General features: G+C 40.5%; 1 long non-coding RNA gene across 1 annotated transcript in view; it reads right to left on the bottom strand.

Annotated features, from left to right (window-relative positions):
- The window catches only part of LOC138365793 (uncharacterized), a 39,774-nt gene extending 17,677 nt beyond the window's left edge, over positions 1-22,097 (bottom strand). The window contains exons 1-2 of the long non-coding RNA XR_011229001.1: positions 20,564-22,097; positions 1,955-2,169 (exon numbers count right to left, since the gene is read on the bottom strand). This is a non-coding gene — a long non-coding RNA (uncharacterized lncRNA). The remainder of the gene's footprint in view (positions 1-1,954; positions 2,170-20,563) is intronic.
- Positions 22,098-22,543: the final 446 nt, after the last annotated feature.

The following is a 22,543-nucleotide window of genomic DNA, read 5'->3' as shown; positions in this document are numbered from 1 at the left end:
AGCATAAAGCCTGTGGCTACCAGCATAAAGCCTGTGGCTGCCAGCATAAAGCCTGTGGATGCCAGCATAAAGCCTGTGGATGCCAGCATAAAGCCTCTGGATGCCAGCATAAAGCCTCTGGATGCCAGCATAAAGCCTCTGGATGCCAGCATAAAGCCTCTGGATGCCAGCATAAAGCCTCTGGATGCCAGCATAAAGCCTGTGGATGCCATCATTAAGCCTGTGGCTGCCAGCATAAAGCCTGTGGCTGCCAGCATAAAACCTGTGGCTGCCAGCATAAAGCCTGTGGCTGCCAGCATAAAGCATGTGGATGCCAGCATAAAGCATGTGGATGCCAGCATAAAGCATGTGAATGCCAGCATAAAGCCTCTGCATGCCAGCATAAAGCCTGTGGATGCCAGCATAAAGCCTGTGGATTCCAGCATAAAGCCTGTGGATGCCAGCATAAAGCCTGTGGATGCCAGTATAAAGCCTGTGGATGCCAGCATAAAGCCTGTGGCTGCCAGCATAAAGCCTGTGGCTGCCAGCATAAAGCCTGTGGCTGCCAGCATAAAGCCTGTGGCTGCCAACATAAAGCATGTGGATGCCAGCATAAAGCATATGGATGCCAGCATAAAGCATGTGAATGCCAGCATAAAGCCTCTGCATGCCAGCATAAAGCCTGTGGATGCCAGCATAAAGCATGTGGATGCCAGCATAAAGCCTCTGGATGCCAACATAAAGCCTCTGGATGCCAACATAAAGCCTCTGGATGCCAACATAAAGCCTCTGGATGTCAGCATAAAGCCTCTGGATGCCAATATAAAGCCTCTGGATGTCCGCATAAAGCCTCTGGATGCCAGCATAAAGCCTCTGGATGTCAGCATAAAGCCTCTGGATGCCAGCATAAAGCCTCTGGATGCCAGCATAAAGCCTGTGGCTGCCAGCATAAAGCCTGTGGCTGCCAGCATAAAGCCTGTGGCTGCCAGCATAAAGCCTGTGGCTACCAGCATAAAGCCTGTGGCTGCCAGCATAAAGCCTGTGGATGCCAGCATAAAGCCTGTGGATGCCAGCATAAAGCCTGTGGATGCCAGCATAAAGCCTCTGGATGCCAGCATAAAGCCTCTGGATGCCAGCATAAAGCCTCTGGATGCCAGCATAAAGCCTCTGGATACCAGCATAAAGCGTCTGGATGCCAGCATAAAGCCTGTGGCTGCCAGCATAAAGCATGTGGCTGCCAGCATAAAGCCTGTGGCTGCCAGCATAAAGCCTCTGGCTGCCAGCATAAAGCCTCTGGATGCCAGCATAAAGCCTCTGGATGCCAGCATAAAGCCTGTGGCTGCCAGCATAAAGCCTGTGGCTGCCAGCATAAAGCCTGTGGCTGCCAACATAAAGCCTCTAGCTGCCAGCATAAAGCCTGTGGCTGCCAACATAAAGCCTGTGGCTGCCAGCATAAAGCCTGTGGCTGCCAGCATAAAGCCTGTGGCTGCCAACATAAAGCCTGTGGCTGCCAACATAAAGCCTGTGGCTGCCAGCATAAAGCCTGTGGCTGCCAGCATAAAGCCTGTGGCTGCCAGCATAAAGCCTGTGGCTGCCAGCATAAAGCCTGTGGCTGCCAGCATAAAGCCTGTGGCTGCCAGCATAAAGCCTGTGGCTGCCAGCATAAAGCCTCTAGCTGCCAGTATAAAGCCTCTGGATGCCAGCATAAAGCCTCTGGATGCCAGCATAAAGCCTCTGGATGCCAGCATAAAGCCTCTGGATGCCAGCATAAAGAATACAAATGTATACAAAGTTTGCAACACACTAAAGGGATCCTTGCCTTCCTCAACACTTCCTTGCTTACCTGCAGGAAGGACCTACAGGTGAGCAACAAATACATTTACAAAAATATAGCACTGAAGCAAACAGTTTATGTAAAGTTACAAAAAAATAATATTATACTCCTGTATGTGTTATGATATTTCCTGGCACACACCTGATTGTAGAGGGCCTTATGGAAGTCCACATCTCCTTTGTGGATGTTGTCGGTGAGTATATCCCGATGGAGCTGTTGAGCCAACTTGGCTATCTTGGCCAGTGTTGCCACATGCTCTTCCACAAACTTAGTACGCAGAAGTCTATTTGCGTCATGTATTGGCGAATACAAGCTTGCAGTCTGATAATGCCCCTAATGAAGATCACATTCTGACTCTGAAATAATATAAAATAGCAAATAATATTTTTAGCATAGGATGTGATCCTGGAAAATCAGATGGACAGTGAAAGTAAAATCATCCACATGAATATACTCTCACCCTATTTATTTTTACACTTAGACTTATATTAGAGTAAATTTCTAGATTTACTTCGATTTATATGTCTTTTTTTAATTATTCATTTGAGCTCACTTTGTTTTCTTAGGTTCATACTAATTATAGGATTTTAATTAACCATTACTAAGCTAATTATCTTTAAGACCATTTTGCTCTATGATTATTATTTTTCTTATTATTTTTTTTTTTACATTTATATTGTCAGTCTCTGATTTTTTGTTTTTTCTTTTACCTAACTTGTGTGGCCTTCCTGGCTATCTATTAAATCTTTATTTTACTTCTAATTTGTTACTATTTTATGTGTATTTGCTTCTATTCTTGTGTTTTTCTATATCGTGTATCTTGTATCGTGATCCCTCTGCATTTCCATGCACACTGATATTGATCCTAATCAAAATCTTCTGTCTCATATCAACACCAACCAGCACATTGATCATCATTATTCCAAGAACTTCACAGCACACCAGGCAAAAAACAAACTCCAAAATAGCACCTGTCTATCAGTTTACAACCAAAATGTTAGATCACTTGGTAAACATTTTGACAATATAAATGCATTACTCACAGCACTAGGTACTAACTTATCGTTCATTATTTTAACAGAAACTTGGCTAAATAAAGACTATACCCAACTCTACAACTTAGCTGGTTATAAAGCCATTCATAACTGTAGGCCTAATAAAAAAGGTGGTGGCACAGCTATATATTACCAAGATACTGTACATTTATCAGCAACAGTGTCATTAGTGACAGAGATGACTACTGTGAATATACTTTTGCTCAGTTTACAATTAAATCCCTTAAATCCTCTTTGACTATTGGAGCCATCTATAGATTTCACAATACTAACATAGCTTCTTTCTCAGACAACCTAAGGAATCTTATTATAAACAACAATCTCAACAAAAACCACATCATTCTGGGAGGAGACTTTAATATTGACCTGGGTCAACAAAATTGCTCTTAAGTTGCCTATTTCCTTAACAGCATGAACTCCTGTATGCTAATCCCCACAATCACCAAACCTACCCGAGTCACTCAAACATCAGCCACTACCTTGGATGACATATGGACAAACATAACAGCTCCCCTTGTATCTGGTATAATCTACGACAGAACAACTGACCACTATCCTACCTTTCTCACAGCGAATATGGATATAACACCACCAAAAAGCAAGGAACTTTCATTTAGGTTACACAGTGAATCAGCTTTAGGCAATCTTACAGATGCACTTCACAATATTAACTGGGATTCTGAATTCAATAATACCCAGGATATAAATTCATTAGCTAACCTCTTCCTCTCCAAAACTCTAAGCCTCTACAACCTTCATTGTCCCCTTCTTACCAAGCAAGTAACTGACAAAAGATTAAACAATCCATGGCTCACAAGTGGCATTCTCAACTCAATATACAAGCAACATGAATATGAAAAGAAACTTAGGATTGGCCTAGTTTCAAAGGAAGTAGCTAAAAGGTACTCATCAATGCTTACTACAAGTATCATAAGAAAGGCAAAACTTGCATATTATGTGAATAGATTCAATGAAGCAAAAGGCAACATGAAAAGCACATGGAAAACAATCTCTAGTATCCTAGGAACTAAACAACACTCACATAACCAAATAAAACTCTATAAGGATGGGAATACACCGTCAACTGATTTAGAAATGGCAAATGAATTTAATACAGTGGAACCTCTATTAACGAGTTTAATCCATTCTGGCACCGAGCTCGTTACCTGGAAAACTCGTCTTAAGAAACAAATTTGCCCATTTAAAATAAAGGAAATAAATTTAATCCGTTCCACTCCCAAAAACTTCCATACTTGTATGACTTTTTTTATGTAAATATAATACTGCACATGTAATTATAAATGTTTTGTTGTACTGTTTTAATGTTTACTTTACCTTATGCAGAGTAGTTGCTGGCTTCAGGGAGACGATGGAGAGGTGGAAAGGAGGAGAGGGGTTATGGTGTGGAAAGAGAATCCACCTCTGAGTCAGGCGGACTCTCTCTTCTTGGGAATTTCACCCAAATTTCATTTCAAATGTCACACAAGGATGCGTTAGACCAGCACCAAATAAAAAACTACGTTGATTACACTCGTTGTGTCAACAATATAATGGTCTTACCACAAAGATACAATACAATGCCGTTCTCCCAAATAGGCAATGTGGTTATTAGAGAAAACGGAAATTTCATGGCAAACATTTATACAATCCCCAAGTCGATCAGATAAGAATTGGATTGTATAGAAATATTTGCTCAAATGACGCTTGAGTGCGGTGTTTGGGTGCATTCAAGAGAAAAAAGTGTCACGTTCAAGCGACATATACCTGCGAAAGTGATAACACTTTCACAAAGTGTTATCACAAAGTGATAAATTAATTAAACATTTTCACACACTGGGTTGTCACTGCTTTATCAGGGCAGCTTTTCCAAGAATGTGTTCACCTTTTCAAACATTCCAAACACTTCCCTAATCTCAGTGGAAGAGGCAGCATCCTCCCTTACCTCCTCATTCCCTTACTAATGGTGTAAATTGTTGATGAGGACCTGCCATACTCCCTTGTGAGATCAGTCACACAGACACCACACTCATGCTTTGCTATAATTTCCTTCTTTAAATCCACAGTAATTGTGTCTTTCTTCCTCTTGACAACACTATCTTTAGCAAGCAGCTTCTTTGGAGACATCGTGTGTTACAAATTGTAGTCGCAAAACCACTAAAAACCCAAAGAAAAACTCAAATAAATCCAGAGGAATGCTTGTCGTGTGCGAAAAAACAACAACACTGGTGTCGGAGGCGTCCGAGAATTTGCGAGAACCCGCGAGATGCTAGGTAGCACCATGTGGTTTTGCTCGTTAATAGAGGCGAGCTCGTCAATAGAGACAAATTTGCTGCGAGTGGCTTGCTCGTTACTGGAAAAACTCGTTAATAGAGCCACTCGGTAATCGAGGTTCCACTGTACAGTGGTACCTCGGAATGCGAGTGTCCCTGTATGCGAGTTTTTCGGAATACGAGCAGGATTTCCTAGAAAAATATGTTTCGGAACGCGAGGGTTACCTCGGGACACGAGTTTGTTGATACGCGTGCAGGCCGACCCAGCGCATGGTGGTTCGGCGATCGTCGCCCCTCCACCCCTCCGCCCCTCAGTTTACCATTGTCTCGCGCCCAGTGACTACCCCACATCAATTCTTCTCGCGGATTTTCAGTGTTTTGTTGGATTTTTGGCGATTTGACTATACAATTTCTTATTATATATCTCGCCATGGGTTCCAAGAAAGCCAGTGGTAGGGATAAAGGCCAGAAAGCCCATGTGAGGATGACAATAGAGGAGAAACAAGAGATCATTCGGAAGCATGAGAACGGTACACGTGTTGTTGAACTTTGTAGGCAGTACAACAAAGCCACATCAACAATATGCACTATACTTCAAGAAGAAAAATGAGATTATGAGTGCTAAAGTGGCAAAAGGAGTCAGAACAATAACGAAACAAAGACCACAAATACTTGAAGAAGTGGAAAAGTTGTTATTAATTTGGATACACGACAAGGAGTTAAGGGGTGACAGTGTTTCGGAGGCCATCATTTGTGAGAAAGCCAGGGTTTGGACAGATTTGTGGTGAGGAAATCGAGCAGTGAGCCTCGACCAGGACCTAGTGGCACTCGGATAAAACGTCCCAGGGAGAGCACACCAGAAAGGTCTTCACTGCCTGATGTGATAATGGAAGGGGACTCCCCTTCCAAACAGTAACTCCTCCTCTCCTCCCCCCTCCTCACCATCTTCCATACGCCTACAGCATTCAACAGCAAGGTAAGTAATAACTTGAACATAGTTTTGTAGGTATATTTAGATGAATTAGGTATAAAAATTTAGTTTGATGTGGGGTTTTTGGGGTAGTCAGGAACGGATTAATTCATTTCCCTTTATGTCTTATGGGGAAATTAGCTTCGGAATACGAGTTTTCGGAATACGAGGCGTCTCCAGGAACCAATTAAACTCTTAAACTGAGGTACCCCTGTAGCTTCTTTTCATCGGTTGGTGCTAATCTTGCAAGTAAAATCCCACAGACTCAAACACATATTAACACATATCTCTCAGGCAGCTATCCAAACTCTCTTCTCCTTTCACCAATCAGCCTGGCAGATGTTGTGTACATCATACACTCTAAAAACCAAGGCAGGGAACATCAGTGAAATTCCGTCCATTGTATACAAGAGCGCCTCCCATGCCCTTGCCCCACCCATAGCTCTACTGTTCAACAAATCTATAGTGTCACACCTTCCCTGATATCCTTAAAAAAGCAAGAGTAACGCCAGTCCATAAAGGAGGCAATCCGGCGGACATAAACAATTATAGCCCAATATCAAATTTACCCATTCTATCAAAAATATTTGAAAAAATTATTTACAAACAGCTCTATTCCTACCTCGTAAAATTCGACATACTCAGCCCCTGCCAGTTTGGCTTCCGGTCCCAAAAGAGCACCAATGACGCAATCATTAGTCTCCTTGACGTAATCTACTCAGCCCTTGACAAAAATGAGTTTCCGATTGGACTCTTCATTGACCTAAGAAAAGCCTTTGATACTGTTAATCACAACTACCTCTTACTCTACTCCAGCATTAAGGAATCCGAGGCCTTGCCCCCGACTACATCCGATCCTATCTTAGTGACAGACACCAATGTGTAACCATCAATGATACAACTTCTTCCAATCTACCAATTACAGTTGGAGTACCACAGGGCACCATCTTAGGACCTCTTCTATTTCTTATATATATATCAATGATCTGCCTAATGTCTCTAATATTCTTAAACCTATATTGTTTGATGATACTACTCTTTATCTATTCAGACCCCAACCCACATACACTAAATAATGTTGTGAATAATGAATTAAAAAAAGTCCACTTATGGATGTCAACTAACAAACTAACATTAAACATAGAAAGACCAACTAATGAAAATAGAACACTGCTTGGAAAACCTCACAAATCCAGCTCCGAACATCATCCTGCTTGGGGACTTCAACCTACGGCAAATGAAATGGAAGCACCTGGCTAATACAGTAATATCAGAAAGAATACCAGGAAGTAGCCTAAATGAACAGGCACATGCAAATGACCTGCTACGGTTGTGTGACAGGTTTGCCTTAAACCAGCAAATAGTAGAACCAACTAGGAAGGAGAACACGCTGGACCTCATTTTCACTAATAATGATGAATTGATCAGGAACATAATGATTACAAATACCTGTTACTCAGATCACAACTTAATTGAAGTTATGACAACCATGGGGAGTAGACCTTCAAAACCAGTCCAGATTCCCGGTGGAGGAGATTTCAGCAAATTCAACTTCAATAATAAACAGATAAACTGGGAGCAAATAAACCAGGACTTCACAGAAATAAACTGGGAAGAACAGCTAGAAAATGCAAACCTGAACCAGTGCCTGGAAAAAATAAGCTCAGTAGCACTAGAAATATGTTCAAACCGCATACCCCTAAGAAAAAAAGAGGAAGAGATGCAGATTGGAACGGGAACGTCGTTCCCTATATAGACGAAGAAAACGAATCGCGGAACAACTTGAGAGTCGCACCCTATCTCAAGAACGGCGAAGAAGGTTAGGTAAAGAAATAGAAACAATTGAATGCAAGCTACAAGAATCATACAAAACCCAGGAGAGGCAAAGAGAGGAAAAGGCCATCAGTGAAATAGAGAGAAATCCGAAATATTTTTTCACCTATGCAAAATCAAGATCAAAAACCACATCTAGTATCGGGCCCCTGCGAAAGGGAGATGGAACTTTCACCGATGACAACAAAGAAATGAGCGAGCTACTGAGGAAGCAGTACGACTCTGTTTTCAGCGAGCCATTAAACGCACTAAAGATTGATAACCCAAATGAATTTTTCATGGATATGATACCAACATCAAATCATATATCAGATGTCACCCTATCCCCACTGGATTTTGAAGAAGCCATAAATAGTATGCCTATGCACTCTGCACCAGGCCCGGATTCTTGGAACTCCATATTCATCAAGAACTGTAAACAAACACTATCGCAGGCCCTCCACATTCTGTGGAGACAAAGCCTAGATACTGGCGTTATTCCTGATATACTAAAAACAGCAGAGATAGCACCACTTCATAAAGGAGGAAATAAGGCAGAGGCAAAAAATTACAGACCGATAGCACTAACATCGCACATATATAAAAATTTTTGAGAGAGTGCTAAGAAGTAAAATCACAAAATACATGGAATCACAGCATCTCCATAACCCCGGACAACATGGTTTCAGAACAGGGCACTCTTGCCTGTCGCAGTTGCTGGACCACTATGATATGGCATTAGATGCTATGGAAGACAAACAAAACGCTGATGTAATTTACACAGATTTCGCAAAAGCTTTTGATAAATGTGACCATGGCGTTATTGCACATAAAATGCGTTCAAAAGGAATTACCGGAAAAATAGGCAGATGGATCTACAATTTCCTGACCAACAGAACCCAATGTGTAATAGTCAACAAAATAAAATCCAGCCCATCAACCGTGAAGAGCTCAGTTCCCCAGGGTACTGTGCTTGCTCCAGTACTTTTTCTCATCCTCATATCGGACATAGACAAGAACACAACCTATAGCACTGTATCATCCTTTGCAGATGACACTAGGATCTTCATGAGAGTAGGCAACATAGAGGACACGGCAAACCTCCAGTCAGATGTAGATCAGGTCTTTCTATGGGCTACAGAAAATAATATGGTGTTTAACGAAGATAAGTTCCAGCTCATGCGCTATGGAAAAAATGAAAATATAAAAACGGAAACCACGTACAAAACTCAGGCAAATCATAACATAGAACGTAAAGGCAATGTAAAGGATCTGGGTGTACTCATGTCGGAAGACCTTACCTTTAAAGAACACAATAAAGTAGCCGTCACAACTGCAAGAAAAATGACAGGTTGGATAACAAGAACTTTTCACACTAGAGATGCTATACCGATGATGACACTTTTCAAAACGCTTGTGCTCTCTAGAGTGGAGTACTGCTGCACAATGACAGCCCCTTTCAAAGCTGGAGAAATTGCTGACCTGGAGAGCGTGCAGAGATCCTTCACTGCTAGAATCCACTCAGTAAAACACCTAAACTATTGGGACCGACTAAAGAGCCTAAATCTGTACTCCCTTGAGTGCTGGCGGGAGAGATACATAATAATTTACACGTGGAAAATATTAGAGGGGCTGGTCCCAAACCTGCACACAGAAATAACATCACATGAGACCAGAAGACATGGCAGGATGTGCAGAATACCCCCGTTAAAAAGCGGAGGTGCATCAGGTACTCTGAGAGAGAATTCTATCAACATCAGAGGCCCGAGACTGTTCAACTCGCTTCCGCTACACATAAGGGGCATAACTGGCAATCCCCTCACAGTGTTCAAGAGAGAACTGGATAAGCACCTCCAAAGGATACCTGATCAACCAGGCTGTGACTCATATGTCAGGCTGCGAGCAGCCGCGTCCAACAGCCTGGTTGATCAGTCCAGCAACCAGGAGGCCTGGTCGACGACCGGGCCGCGGGGACGCTAAGCCCCGGAAGCACCTCAAGGTAACCTCAAGGTAGAAAAGACCTACTACATCTTATTTGGAAGCAAATCATCAAATGAAATTCTGCTACAGATAGACAACATTAACATCTGTAATAAAAATGATGGCAAGTTTCTTGGCCTATTCCTAGACAAGAGACTTAACTTCAGCACCCACATTCAACACATAACTAAATAAGTTTCTAAAACAGGTGTATACTCTCTAAAATAAGATATTATGTTCCTAACTCTGCTCTCCTCTCACTATATTATGCACTAATCTATCCCTATCTTAATTATGGTGTCTGTGCATGGGAGTCTACCACTGCAAACCACCTTAAGTCCATCACCACCCAGCAAAAATCTGCTATCAGAATAATAACTAACTCTGCTTTCAGACAACACTCAGCTCCCTTGTTTAAATCCCTAAACTTGCTAAATATTAACTCCCTCCACACATTCTCTTGTGTCCTTACCTTGAGGTTACCTTGAGGTGCTTCCGGGGCTCAGTGTCCCCGCGGCCTGGTCGTCGACCAGGCCTCCTGGTTGCTGGACTGATCAACCAGGCTGTTAGACGCGGCTGCTCGCAGCCTGACGTATGAGTCACAGCCTGGTTGATCAGGTATCCATTAGAGGTGCTTATCCAGTTCTCTCTTGAACACTGTGAGGGGTCGGCCAGTTATGCCCCTTACGTGTAGTGGAAGCGTGTTGAACAATCTCGGGCCTCTGATGTTGATAGAGTTCTCTCTCAGAGTACCTGTTGCACCTCTGCTTTTCAACGGGGGTATTCTGCACATCCTGCCATGTCTTCTGGTCTCATGTGATGTTATTTCTGTGTGCAGGTTTGGGACCAGCCCCTCAATTATTTTCCATGTATAGATTATTATGTATCTCTCCCGCCTGCACTCAAGGGAGTACAGATTTAGGCTCTTTAGTCGGTCCCAGTAATTTAGATGTTTTACTGAGTGGATTCTAGCAGTAAAGGATCTCTGCAAGCTCTCCAGGTCAGCAATTTCTCCAGCTTTGAAAGGGGCTGTCATTGTGCAGCAGTACTCCACTATTAGAGAGCACAAGCGTTTTGAAAAGTATCATCATCGGTATAGCATCTCTAGTGTGGAAAGTTCTTGTTATCCAACCTGTCATTTTTCTTGCAGTTGTGACGGCTACTTTATTGTGTTCTTTAAAGGTAAGGTCTTCCGACATGAGTACACCCAGATCCTTTACATTGCCTTTTTGTTCTATGTTATGATTTGCCTGAGTTTTGTACGTGGTTTCTGTTTTTATATTTTCAATTTTTCAGTAGCGCATGAGCTGGAACTTATCCTCGTTAAACACCATATTATTTTCTGTAGCCCATAGAAAGTAGAAAATGTAGTGTCAACTACATTTACAAAACCCTGTTCTTAAATGCAAACCATGCTCTGAAACTCTCCCTGGACAGATGTAATAGGGCCCATTATCACCACACGAGAAATAAATATCTCTTTGATATCCCCAGGGTCAAACTTAATCTGTGTAAACACTCTATGCAAATTAAGGGACCTAGTCTTTGGAACTCACTTCCTAGTGAATTGAAAAGCTGTCAAACTTTTGCCTTATTTAAAAGCAAAACCAAAAAGTACCTAATTTCATCTTCGTAGTTTCCTACACTGAGCTTTAAATTTGCTCTGTATCTAGTGTTATCCAATCTCCCAATTTTTATGTACTTAATCCAAACAACCTTATCATTGTGTTCATTGCTGTCTTCTTTTATGTGCTAGCCATATGCTGTATTGTGTCTACCAATTTTTGTCAACTACCATTCAAGCTGTCATTGCAATCAATCTGAATTACCTATGTGCTTTAATATACCTACAATTTTTTCTCATCTTTTATTTTTTTTTTTTTGCCTTGTAACTGTTATCATTTTTTATAAATTTTGCAAGTATTTACCTACTTAAAATTTTCTTAGATTAAGGACCTGCCCAAAATGCTGCGCGTACTAGTGGCTTTACAAGATTGTAATTACTGTACTATACTATGTATCCTCACAATCCCAATGTACCTTCTTTTATATATAAATAAAATAATAAAAAAAAAAATGAACTGAATGAAATGACCCCCAAAACTGCTGTGGGACAACTTTACACCTTTCAGCTGTGACCAGACTAAGCCGACCACTACCAGAATACAGTACGGTATATTATCTCTTAACTGAAAATGCCACCACTCTTTAATCTAAACATGACATTCTACCTTTATATCGGGAATACCACCTCTGGTGCAATTATAGGGACCCACAGCCTCAAAGAAGGGAACACAGAGCATTCAGAGAGAAACTTGTCATTTAACTCTAAATACGTATGAGTGTTCGCTTCTTCTACTATCCCCCCCCCCCTTTTTTTACTGACTTTTTTCTGCCTTTTATATTAACAGTCAGTTACTCTGGCCTCAGGCTGGGCTCGGAGAGTAGAAAAACTCCCGAAACCCTCTACAGGTATGCTCCGGGTAAGAAATGAGCCACGAAACATTTCCCTTTGGAATGCCCTTGTCAAGAGGCACGGGGCCAAATGTCCAAAAATCAAACACACCGTTATTCAATTTGTGTTGCCTTATATGTAGCATCAAAACAAATGGAGGGATAATATAGACAAATATACATGGCTATTTCCTTCCAAATTAATGATACAATGTTTTGGTGTTTGAATACAGGCACTTAGGGAGGGTAGAAAAAGCCTAAGCTACTCTATCCTTTTGAGATGTATTTTATGGTCCCAATAAACATACTTGAACTTTAACTGGCACTTGGGTATCTACAACACACATTGTAATCCCAGGCACCACCAGTTTTGGATCAATATGTAAGAACATGTGCACTACAGTCTCTGTAGTGCACATGAGAAACAAAAAATTAAAAAAATATAATATACAATCCATATTATTATTATAATTACACACACACACACACACACACACACACACACACACACACACACACACACACACACACACACACACACACACACACTAATCAAAACTAAATGGGTAGAACACCTGGAGAGAAATGATATAATATCAGACAGACAGTATGGTTTTCGATCAGGAAGATCCTGTGTATCGAATTTACTCAGTTTCTATGATCGGGCCACAGAGATATTACAGGAAAGAGATGGCTGGGTTGACTGCATCTATCTGGACCTAAAAAAGGCTTTCGACAGAGTTCCACATAAGAGGTTGTTCTGGAAACTGGAAAATATTGGAGGGGTGACAGGTAAGCTTCTATCATGGATGAAAAATTTTCTGACTGATAGAAAAATGAGGGCAGTAATCAGAGGCAATGTATCGGAATGGAGAAATGTCACAAGTGGAGTACCACAGGGTTCAGTTCTTGCACCAGTGATGTTTATTGTGTACATAAATGATCTACCAGTTGGTATACAGAATTATATGAACATGTTTGCTGATGATGCTAAGATAATAGGAAGGATAAGAAATTTAGATGATTGTCATGCCCTTCAAGAAGACCTGGACAAAATAAGTATATGGAGCACCACTTGGCAAATGGAATTTAATGTTAATAAATGTCATGTTATGGAATGTGGAATAGGAGAACATAGACCCCACACAACCTATATATTATGTGAGAAATCTTTAAAGAATTCTGATAAAGAAAGAGATCTAGGAGTGGTTCTAGATAGAAAACTATCACCTGAGGACCACATTAAGAATATTGTGCAAGGAGCCTATGCAATGCTTTCTAACTTCAGAATTGCATTTAAATACATGGATGGCGATATACTAAAGAAATTGTTCATGACTTTTGTTAGGCCAAAGCTAGAATATGCAGCTGTTGTGTGGTGCCCATATCTTAAGAAGCACATCAACAAACTGGAAAAGGTGCAAAGACATGCTACTAAGTGGCTCCCAGAACTGAAGGGCAAGAGCTACGAGGAGAGGTTAGAAGCATTAAATATGCCAAAACTAGAAGACAGAAGAAAAAGAGGTGATATGATCACTACGTACAAAATAGTAACAGGAATTGATAAAATCGACAGGGAAGACTTCCTGAGACCTGGAACTTCAAGAACAAGAGGCCATAGATTTAAACTAGCTAAACACAGATGCCGAAGAAATATAAGAAAATTCACCTTCGCAAATAGAGTGGTAGACGGTTGGAACAAGTTAAGTGAGAAGGTGGTGGAGGCCAAGACCGTCAGTAGTTTCAAAGCGTTATATGACAAAGAGTGCTGGGAAGACGGGACACCACGAGCGTAGCTCTCATCCTGTAACTACACTTAGGTAATTACACTTAGGTAATTACACACAGTGGTACCTCGGAACACGAGTGTCCCTGTATGCGAGTTTTTCGGAATACGAGCTGGATTTCCTCGGAAAATGTGTCTCAGAAGGCGAGGGTTACCTCTGAACGCGAGTTTGTTGATACGCGTTCAGGCAGACCTAGCTCGTGGTGGTACGGCGATCGTCGCCCCTCCGCCCCTCAGTTTACCATTGTCTCCCGCCCAGTGACTATACCTCCTGAATTCTTCACAAGGATTTACAGTTTTATGTCGTTTTTTTGGCCATTTGAGCATAAAAGTTGTTATTATATATCTCGCCATGGGTCTCAAGAAAGCCATTGATAAGGTTCAACTTAAGAAAATAGCTGTGAGTAGAGGCAGTAGAGGATGTCCCTTCTTGATTAAGAAAATGTGTGAAGTATGGGAAGAACTGCAAAGTTTTGTTGAAAAAACTCACCCAGATATAGCTGTAGCAGGCCGTTGCATTGACCTTTTAAATGACAATGTGATGTCTTACTACAGACAAGTGTTAAAATGTATGGAAAAACAAGTGTCTTTAGACAGATTCTTAGTAAGACAAACAAGTCCTAGTGGTATGCAGGCAAAATGTGCCAGAGTGTGCTCACCAGTGAAGTCCTCACTGCCTGATGTGATAATGGAAGGGGACTCCCCTTCCAAACAGTAACTCCTCTCCTCCTCCCCCCTCCTCACCATCTTCCATATGCCTACAGCATTCAACAACAAGGTAAGTAATAGCTTGAACACAGTTTTGTAGGTTTATTTAGATGAATTAGGTATAAAAATTTAATTTGATGTGGGGTTTTTGGGGTAGTCAGGAACGGATTAATTCATTTCCCATTATTTCTTATGGGGAAATTAGCTTCGGAATATGAGCTGTCTCCAGGAACGGATTAAACTCTTAAACCGTGGTACCCCTGTATGTATATGTATGTATATGTACATGTATATGTGTGTGTAAATATTATATATATATATATATATATATATATATATATATATATATATATATATATATATATATATATATATATATATATATATATATATATATATATATATATATATAAATATATATATATATATATATATAAATATATATATATATAAATATATATATATATAAATATATATATATATAAATATATATATATATAAATATATATATATATAAATATATATATATATAAATATATATATATATATAAATATATATATATATAAATATATATATATATAAATATATATATATATAAATATATATATATATAAATATATATATATATAAATATATATATATATATAAATATATATATATATAAATATATATATATATAAATATATATATATATAAATATATATATATATATATATATATATATATATATATATATATATATATATATATATATATATATATATTAGTATATTTTGGTAGCAGTCTTTCCTGTAGACATATTTTATTAAATATGACCGAAAAAGTAAGATTAATAATTCTAACACGAATTTTCTCAATCTTTCGTACATTATGCTTCACTGTTGGAGGTAAATCAAAAATCACTTCTCCAAAATTCATTTTTATTTCTAGTCTGACGCGACACGGGCGCGTTTCGTAAAACTTATTACATTTTCAAAGACTTCACAAATACACAACTGATTAGAACTTGCGTTTCCCTGATTTTATATCTACATTTGAGTGAGGTGGGAAGGGTGATGTGGCATTACATTTGAGTAAGGTGGGAAGGATGATGTGGCATTAGAGGATATTAATAGGGTATTAAAAGTATCAACACAAGACAGAACACGAAACAATGGATATTGAATAGAAGTGTTTGTAGAAAGCCTATTGGTCCATATTTCTTGATGCTTCTATATTGGAGCGGAGTCTTGAGGTGGGTAGAATATAGTTGTGCAATAATTGGCTGTTGATTGCTGGTGTTGACTTCTTGATGTGTAGTGCCTCGCAAACGTCGAGCCGCCTGCTATCGCTGTATCTATCGATGATTTCTGTGTTGTTTACTAGGATTTCTCTGGCGATGGTTTGGTTATGGGAAGAGATTATATGTTCCTTAATGGAGCCCTGTTGTTTATGCATCGTTAAACGCCTAGAAAGAGATGTTGTTGTCTTGCCTATATACTGGGTTTTTTGGAGCTTACAGTCCCCAAGTGGGCATTTGAAGGCATAGACGACGTTAGTCTCTTTTAAAGCGTTCTGTTTCGTGTCTGGAGAGTTTCTCATGAGTAGGCTGGCCGTTTTTCTGGTTTTATAGCAGCAAGGACCCAGCGACCCAGCAGCAAGGAATCAAGCCTTCACGATAAAATATCGCCAGGATCTGATTCGTGATCAGATATACAAGGCAGAGAATGAAATCAAAGACAAAAAAACGCAACTACTTCATGCTACAAACGAGTGGAGAAATAGCAACATCGACCATAGTATCCGTACCCGCATTGAACAACACCTCGACATCCTCACAGACCAACATCACCTCAGCACTGAAACAAGGATTATCAAGAAACTAACAACATTATATGGAGGACCTATGGCAATTCCACGACCAAGAGATGGCTTCCTGAACCTTGCAGGAATTAACCTCACTGAGGACCAAGTCACTCTCCTAAATCTGGGCATAAACTGTCATGTTATGTCCAGACCGAGTGAAATGGCCCGGAAAGTGGAGTTGGAAATTCTGTTGGACGACATATTCGACCTCGAGACACAAAAGAAGGTCACTACCAAAGATACCTTACAAGCAGAACTTATTGCAGAAGGAGGAAAGAATCGAGGCAACTACAGAAGCACCATACTGTCCCCCGAGCTTAGAGCGGCAGCTAAAAGCCTTCGTGAGAACAAGGAGATAGTTGTCAGGAGAGGTGACAAGTCGCCAATATATGTCATTCTTAAAAAAGACGAATATCTGGCGAAAATGAACATCATACTCTCTGACCAAACTAAGTTCCAAAGGGTAACGAAGGACACTACAGCCGAATTAAAAGCAAAGGTCAACAAACTGATCGAAACTGTGAACGCCAAGAAATCCGGACTCCACCTGCCAAAGATCATTGGGGAATATAAACCTGGATATGCGTATGGAAATGTCAAGACGCACAAGCCTGGAAACCCACTTCGGCCAATCATTAGCCAGATACCCACACCCACGTACAGATTGGCGAAGCGACTCAACGGCCTGCTGACTCCTTATGTTCCTTGCGCCTTCAGCCTAAAGTCTCCAAAGGAATTTGTGGACTTACTGCGGGGCGCACGGGCCACAGGGATAAGAGCCTCGTTGGACGTAGAATCGCTGTTCACCAACGTACCTGTGGACGAGACAATCGGAATGATAGCCGACAGAGTGTATCGTGATCCAGCCTGTACTCCTCTTGACATGCCAGAAAGTATTCTGAGGAAACTACTCCAAGCTTGTACTAAAGAGGCACCCTTCTTGAGCCCGGATGGGCACATGTATAAGCAAGTAGATGGGGTCGCTATGGGTTCTCCCCTAGGTGTCCTGTTTGCAAACTTCTACATGGGTACCATCGAGCAAAAAGTCTTAGTCGACATGAACTTGAAACCGGCCATATACTGCAGGTATGTTGACGACATTTTTACACAGGTACCTGATGTCAGACATCTGCAGGAGCTGAAGGAGGCATTTGAGCAGAGTTCCGTGCTGCGTTTCACTTACGAGACGGAAAAGGATGGGAAGCTGCCTTTTCTAGATGTAACAGTCATGGAAAAGGGCGGAGGTTTCCACACTGCAGTCTACACAAAGGAAACAAACATAGGAATGTGCCTAAATGCCAACAGCGACTGCCCTGACAGGTACAAGAGGAGTGTTGTTAACGCATACGTCGACCGTGCTCTCAGCCACAGCTCAGAATGGAAGCAAGTCGACGAAGAACTCTGTAGGGTAAGGCAGGTTCTAGTCAATAACGGCTTCTCCAATGGTTTCATCGAAGACATCATAAGAAGGAAAGTGAAAAGCCATGCAACCTCCGAAGAGACAACTAACACAACACCTATACCCCCTATTAGACTATTTTACAGGAACTTCTTTTCCACAGCTCATAAAACAGAGGAAAGGGTCCTGAAAGATATTGTTAATAGAAACGTTATCCCTACAGACAAAAATCAGAGGATACAACTGACGATTTACTATAAAACCAGAAAAACGGCCAGCCTACTCATGAGAAACTCTCCAGACACGAAACAGAACGCTTTAAAAGAGACTAACGTCGTCTATGCCTTCAAATGCCCACTTGGGGACTGTAAGCTCCAAAAAACCCAGTATATAGGCAAGACAACAACATCTCTTTCTAGGCGTTTAACGATGCATAAACAACAGGGCTCCATTAAGGAACATATAATCTCTTCCCATAACCAAACCATCGCCAGAGAAATCCTAGTAAACAACACAGAAATCATCGATAGATACAGCGATAGCAGGCGGCTCGACGTTTGCGAGGCACTACACATCAAGAAGTCAACACCAGCAATCAACAGCCAATTATTGCACAACTATATTCTACCCACCTCAAGACTCCGCTCCAATATAGAAGCATCAAGAAATATGGACCAATAGGCTTTCTACAAACACTTCTATTCAATATCCATTGTTTCGTGTTCTGTCTTGTGTTGATACTTTTAATACCCTATTAATATCCTCTAATGCCACATCATCCTTCCCACCTTACTCAAATGTAATGCCACATCACCCTTCCCACCTCACTCAAATGTAGATATAAAATCAGGGAAACGCAAGTTCTAATCAGTTGTGTATTTGTGAAGTCTTTGAAAATGTAATAAGTTTTACGAAACGCGCCCGTGTCGCGTCAGACTAGAAATAAAAATGAATTTTGGAGAAGTGATTTTTGATTTACCTCCAACAGTGAAGCATAATGTACGAAAGATTGAGAAAATTCGTGTTAGAATTATTAATCTTACTTTTTCGGTCATATTTAATAAAATATATATATATATATATATATATATATATATATATATATATATATATATATATATCTATCTATCTATCTATCTATCTATCTATCTATCTATCTATCTATCTATATATATATATATATATATATATATATATATATAGAGAGAGATATATATATATATATATATATATATATATATATATATATAGATATATATAGATATACACATATACATACATACATACATACATACATACATACATACACACACAATGGGGCCTCGACTTGCGATGCTAATCCGTTCCCAGAGACGGATCGTAAGTCGAAATATCGGAAGTCGAAGCGATTTTTCCCATAAGAAATAAAGGGATTTGAATTAATCCGTTCCCCACCCTCCAAAATATTAACATAAAAATACATTTTATACTGAATACAATGTTTTTTTCTAACTACAATACAATACCAAAGTTACTCATACCTTTATGGAGGGCTCTTGATGGCGTATGGAAGATGGTGATGAGGGGGGACGAGGAGAGTTGTTACTGTTTGCAAGGGAAGTCCCCTTCCAATATCACATCAGGCAGTGATGTTTTCTCTGGGGTACTCTCAAGTTTTGCCTGAATACCACTAGGACCTGGTTGTGGTTCAGTGCTTGTTTGTCTCACTACAAATGTCAAGAGACATTTGTTTTTCCATTCGTTTTAACATTTGTCTGTAATGTTGCATCACTTTAGCACCCATAATGTCCTTATTCTTAGCTAGTATGGTGGATATCGTTGACCGAGATTTGTTGTACTGCCTAGCTAGTTCACCTACCCGCACACCATCTTCATATTTACGAATGATCTCTTGTATTTGCTCTATGGTCATTCTTACATGGGATCTCATATGTTGAGCCTTACCACTGACTTTCCTGGGACTCATGGCGTATTATATAATAATTAATTTAATGTTCAAAATGCAAAAAATCACCACAAAAGCAGAATTTCTTATAGGCGTGATCGTCACTAAGCGGGTAGCTGTAGTAAACTGAGGAAGGTCGGACCGCGTGACCAGGAACCACGCGCTCGGCCGACCCGAACGTGTACCAACAAATATCAGATGTTGACGACACCATCGGATGTCGAGTCGCATTTTTCGATGAAATTTATATTTTAACTCGAAATTATCGTAAGTAAGGGCAATCGTATGTCGAAGTGCCACTGTATATAATTTGGGTAGAGAAAAGAGAGAGAACATATAAATGCCAGGCACAGCATCATAATTACAGTTTTCCACCATCAAGGAGTGAAGAGGCACTTGAGCTATAGTAATTAAAGGATAAGAGAAGATGTATCTCCTGGAAAAATCATTTCCCCTTTTTATTGTAGGGCTACAGTACTTCTGCGGTAAATTTCCACAAACAAAATCAGTAAGATCTTTACTAACCAGCCGATGAAAGTGGACACTGGAGGCGCTTTCTTTCTCTGGAACCATGTCAAGTCACCTTCAGCTGTGACAGCATCCTGAAGAACCATACTTCTTTCCTTCACAACGTTGCTGCAGGGTTCCCTCAGTCCTACAGTAGAGGTTTCCCAGTTACCCGGGTGATCAAGGTTCACCTCCACTATGTCATCTCTGAAGCTCTCTGGGTGCTCAGCCAAGAGACTGGTAATGCTGGTGGGCCATGGGCTAGGCCAAGGGCTGTTACCAAAAACTTTAAACAATCCTGGTTGGGTTACAGTCTCTGTAGGCTTTGACTAGTAGTGGGACTTGGCCACGAATTGGAGTGATTTCAATAATGCTAAGATCTTCGTTGGGTGTGCACAATCTACTCCAGTAAATCCCTTAAATCTTCCCTGACTATCGGTGCCATCTATAGATTTCCTAGTACCAACAAAGCTTCATTCTCAGACAACGTAAGGAATCTTATCATAAATAACAAACTCAAGAAAAATCACATCATTCTGGGAGGTGATTTCAATATTGACCTGGGTCTTCAAATAACCCTCAAGTTGACTATTTCCGTAACAGCAGGCACTCCTGTATGCTAATCTCCACAATCACCAAGCCCACCCGAGTCACTCAGACATCTGCCACTACCCTGGATTACTTATGGACTAATATAACAGCTCCCCTTACATCTGGGGTAATCTATGACAGAACAACTGACCACTATCCTATCTTCCTCACAGCAAACATGGACACAACACCACCAGAAAGCAAGAAACTCTCATTCAGGCTACACAGTGAATCAGCTTTAGGCAATCTCTCTAATGCACTTCACAATATTAACTGGGAATCTGAATTTAATAATACACAGGATATAAACTCATTAACTAACCTCTTTCTCTCCAAAACTCTAAGCCTCTACAACACTCACTGTCCCCTCCTTACCAAACAAGTAACTGATAAAACAAAAAATAACCCGTGGCTCACAAGTGGCATAATTAAATCAATCAACAAAAAACATGAATATGAAAAGAAACTTAGGATTGGCATAGTTACAAAGGAAGTAGTTAAAAGGTACTCATCAGTGCTTACCAGTATCATAAGAAAAGCTAAACTTTCATATTATGAGACTAGATTCAAAGAAGCAAAAGGCAACACGAAAAGCACATGGAATACCATCTCTAATATCCTAGAAACAAAACAACACTCCCACAACAAGATAACACTCTAAGGATGGCCTTACACTGTCATCTGACTTAGAAATGGCGAATTAATTTAATAGCTTCTTTTCATCGGTTGGTGCTAACCTTGCCAGTAAAATCCCACAGACTCAGACACATATCAACACATATCTCTCAGGCAGCTATCCAAACTCTCTTCTCCTCTCACCAGTCAGATGTTGTGTCCATCATACACTCACTAAAAACCAAAGCTGGGAACATCAGTGAAATCCCATCCATTGTATACAAGAGCGCCTCCCAAGCCGTTGCGCCACCTATAGCTCTGCTGTTCAACAAATCCCTTGAGTGTCATATCTAACCTGATAGACTATCATACCCTGATAGACTGCTGGTCAAGTCGTCGACTACAGTTTCGGATAACAACTTCGTTCAGTGAGAACGTTATACATTCATACCCTTTCGTTCGTACATGTGCTGGTACATGGTGTCCGCTCGTCCGGCCGGTTGGGGGCCGACCCAACAATGTGTGTACAATGTGTGGATTATATGAACTCAGGGACCGCAGAAGACCTATTGGCCCATATGAGGCAGCTCCTATTTATAGCCACGCAAACTCATTCATATACTGTATATGAATGAGTTGAGTAAATATAAACACATTCTAAAGGGACACATTCTAAATATATCAAAAAAAGTTTCGAAAACTGTTGGCATTCTTTCTAAGATCAGATATTATGTACCCCGCCCTGCCCTGGTGACTCTCTATTACTCCCTCATCTATCCATACCTCAACTAT

The sequence above is a fragment of the Procambarus clarkii genome, chromosome 18, assembly GCF_040958095.1.
Source record: "Procambarus clarkii isolate CNS0578487 chromosome 18, FALCON_Pclarkii_2.0, whole genome shotgun sequence".
NCBI classification, from domain to species: domain Eukaryota; kingdom Metazoa; phylum Arthropoda; class Malacostraca; order Decapoda; family Cambaridae; genus Procambarus; species Procambarus clarkii.
This window is presented reverse-complemented; position numbering and strand designations above follow the sequence as displayed.